This window comes from Propithecus coquereli, unplaced genomic scaffold, assembly GCF_000956105.1.
Source record: "Propithecus coquereli isolate 6110/MARCELLA unplaced genomic scaffold, Pcoq_1.0 Scaffold44, whole genome shotgun sequence".
Lineage (NCBI taxonomy): Eukaryota > Metazoa > Chordata > Mammalia > Primates > Indriidae > Propithecus > Propithecus coquereli.
The window spans coordinates 10,252,279-10,256,097 of record NW_012150174.1 but is presented as its reverse complement, the minus strand read 5'-3'; positions in this window follow the sequence as shown (position 1 = coordinate 10,256,097).

Below are 3,819 nucleotides of genomic sequence, written 5' to 3'. Positions count from 1 at the left end.
TTTTTTTTTTTACCTGAGTTAATTTATATAGGGACTATACACTGATCTACGACTGAATTAACCAAAGAGTTACATTAAATAATTTAAAAATATGTGTTTACCTGCTGTGACCATTTTACTGCTTTCTCTGTTAGGTATTTATACACAACTGGTCTCCCAACTAAATAGGAGAGCATATAGCAGAAAGAGGCACCGAGTCCAGAACACTAGAAAGCAACAAGAAGCCATAAGCATTTTGTGTTTTTCCGTCTTATTCACATGGATAGTCACCTAAGGAAAAGCTCAACTAGTTTACTTCTTTTGGGGGTGGGGAGGCTACTCTGCATGACATCTCTCATGCAGAGAACAAGAATCCATTTAATATAGTCTAAGACCAAACCGTAGCTCAAATGAGACCAGCTAAAACAAATTAGCACTTGTGATTAAAGTTAGTGACTATACCCAAATAATTAATGTTAGCCTTTAGCCTAAGAATAAAATTTCAGGAGCCATTTTTTTTCTTTTCAATTGCTATGCTTAAAAACAACTGGGCCCACCAACACTCTCGGACTACCCCAGTTAAAAACAATAGGAAAGAAAAACTAAAACAGAGCTTATAAATGCAACTAACTCTATAATACCACTATTCTAGAAAAAAACAAACTATAATACCTCCTTATGAAGGGACTTAACACATAATCACTTTAACTCCTCTTCAACTAATAAGTTCATGCTTATATAGACTAATGGGATTAAGATACCATCATTATCCTCCTCATCCTATTTAAAACTTTTTCCAGTCTCCCAATTTAATTTTATATACTTACCAAGCAAACAAGAAATAAGGCTAGTGGAAAGGGATAAAGAAATCCTGAGAGTATACTGAGAAATATAGAGCCTGGAATAGCAAATGTTTGCAAGCTGGTAACTTCTAAGTTAAGGATTAAAACATAATTAAATGGAATTCAAGAAAAACAAATCTAACATTTCAGAAAAAGTATGAACATAAAAATTATCACAAGAGATTATATCCATATATCAGTATTAAAAATAAAGTAAAATTATATCTAAAAGTTTAATATGTAATTCCTCTCCTTTTTTCTCTAATTTCCATTTTACTCATGTTTTCATTTCAATCTTTTCCTTCTTCCTCCTGTATTCTTTCATCTTTAACTTCCTGTTCTTTCACGGGATCCCTCCTACACAAAACTACTCAGATGCCTATAAATTAAAAATAAATCTAGGCTGGGCGTGGTGGCTCATGCCTGTAATCCTAGCACTCTGGGAGGCCGAGGTGGGCGGATCGTTTGAGCTCAGGAGTTCTAGACCAGCCTGAGCAAGAGCGAGACCCCATCTCTACTAAAATTAGAAAGAAATTAATTGGACAACTAAAAATATATAGAAAAAATTAGCCGGGCATGGTGGCGCATGCCTGTAGTCCCAGCTACTCAGGAGGCTGAGACAGGAGGATCGCGTGAGCTAGGATGATGCCATGGCACTCTAGCCCAGGCAACACAGTGAGACTCTGTCTCAAAAAAAAAAAAAAAAAAAAAAGTTTGTCCTAGATAAGGGGGGAAAAAAAATCAGGATAGAGTATTGAAACTGCAATAAAATCTACCTTCTAAACATCTTAACTATAATCACTGAAAGATCATTTCCCACCAAGCCCTTTTGATTTATTCTACCCATTTTCAAAAAGCCAGAGAACTTTAAAAAGATTCCTTTATAAATAAATCTTTGTATGTACCAGAAATATTTACCTGTATTTACTTACATTTACAATTTAAAAATTTGCTTTAGGATCCTCCAAAGCCAACTATTAAAATTAAAGGTTTTAAAAATTTGTTTTTAGTGGTGAAAATGGTACATCAGATTTACAAGAGAATATACTTTTATTCAATGAAAGGCATTTTTAATGTAAGTACACTTCATGAAATAAATCCCAAGCACGACATTTGAGTTTCTCCAGTACAATTTATTCTTATTACATTTTAGTCTGCATTTATTAAGTGTCTTAGAAATATACTCAAACAGAGCTCCAAAGAGACCATTAACTAAGAAGGGAACAGTCTCACTTTCTCCCCACCACAGATGCTTGATCCCTTATGGTTATCACTATATAAATGTCTTCAAGACATGGCTGAAGCTTGAATTTACATTTGGCATCAGTCCAAGTCTGTGAATCCGTGAATACAGGCCATCAACTGCATTTAGGGTACAGCCTGCTGAAGGCTTCTTTCTTGAGAGTCAATGATGATGAGTCTGGAAGATTGGCTATTCTCTTGGGAAAAGAGAATATATCCCACCTAAAGTTGTAGCTACAGATTTCTAACAGAAAAAAAAATCAGCAAGGAAAAGAATCAATGGTAAGGACAGGAAAAATACTCTGAGAATAGAGTAAGTACAATATAACAATATATACACACCGGAGTAAATAGTGACGCTTCTCCTGAGTCCGAGTTCTTACTTTTATTTTTAAAATTCTGATAAAAAATTTATTCATTTTATACAGTAATATTTAGTGAATTTGTCCAAAAAGGCCATGTTTTAAGTTCTTTTGTAAAAATAACAAAAGCTTTATCACTCAGTCTCTGGTCAAGAAGAAAGGAAGAAAACCTTGCTAAAAATAATAAATAACTTCACACAAAAGGCCAGGTGTCACAAGAATACTATAATAATCAATATATTTTCTTTGTATTTACAATAAGTTCATTTAATACTGTGATAGAAAAAATAATGAATCAGTCCACATTATGTAGTAGAAATAGGCTCTGAGAATGATTATATCTCTTACAATAAAAACATACACGGATTTTTCACAGCTAAAGTACTTTTCAACATAATGACAGTCTTGGGTGAAGGTAAAACTGACAAGAGTACTTTAGACTGGCTATGTCCTAGAATCAAGGAATCAGGGCATTACCATTTAACCAAGCTGCAAAAAGCAGTTTAGTTTTTCCAGAACTACTTAAATATAGTAGTTACCATGTGAGACGTTTACTTTGTGAATTAGGAAAAGTAAAAACAATAAATTGGGAAACTGCATTAATCAAAAGCAGCCCCAAAAAAGCCATCAATAAAAACAAAAAAAACGGCATTCTTAGAAGTGTATCATGCATAAAAAGAATTACATAATACATTCCTTAATGACCAGAATAAATAAATGAGGTAAATTTTACAATCATTGGAACTATATTTATTCTCTTAAGTGTTATATTGATACTGTTTGTTCCAAAACATAAAATAATTCACCTAATGTCTAAAAACTGCATACTTTTGAGTGTTTGCTTTTCAGATCCCCTTGGGAGACATTCAAGGGGCACTGTAACAAAATATTATCTGATCTGAATATAAATTATTAACACCAAATATGATAGTTATATAATCCCCCCTTTGTAAATGCAAGGTGGAAATACTGTAAAAACTAGAAAAAAGGATGAAAACAGACTGGCCAGAATTTTAAATTTCAGAATAATTCATGATAAAAATCTAGAACAGAAAAACAAAAATAAAATTCACAAAATAGATAACTTGATATCCTTCCCACATATAGTGGTTTACTAAGATGCAAGCTTTAAATAAATCCATTACCTCAAAGGTAAAAAGAAGAAAATGTGTATCTCTTTTTAAGCTTTAGTTTTCCAGTTTATGCTCTCAAAAAAGGCTAACATTAGCAAAAACTTCAATGCTATTTTTAAAAATCTAGAATTTTTAAGTATCTATTTTAGTTATTAGTAAGAGAGAAAATTATTAAATTGAATGAATCAGTTGGATCAAGAATTTCCTACCATGCTATTATCTATAGCTACCCTTGATATAATAATTTATAAGATGCCTATA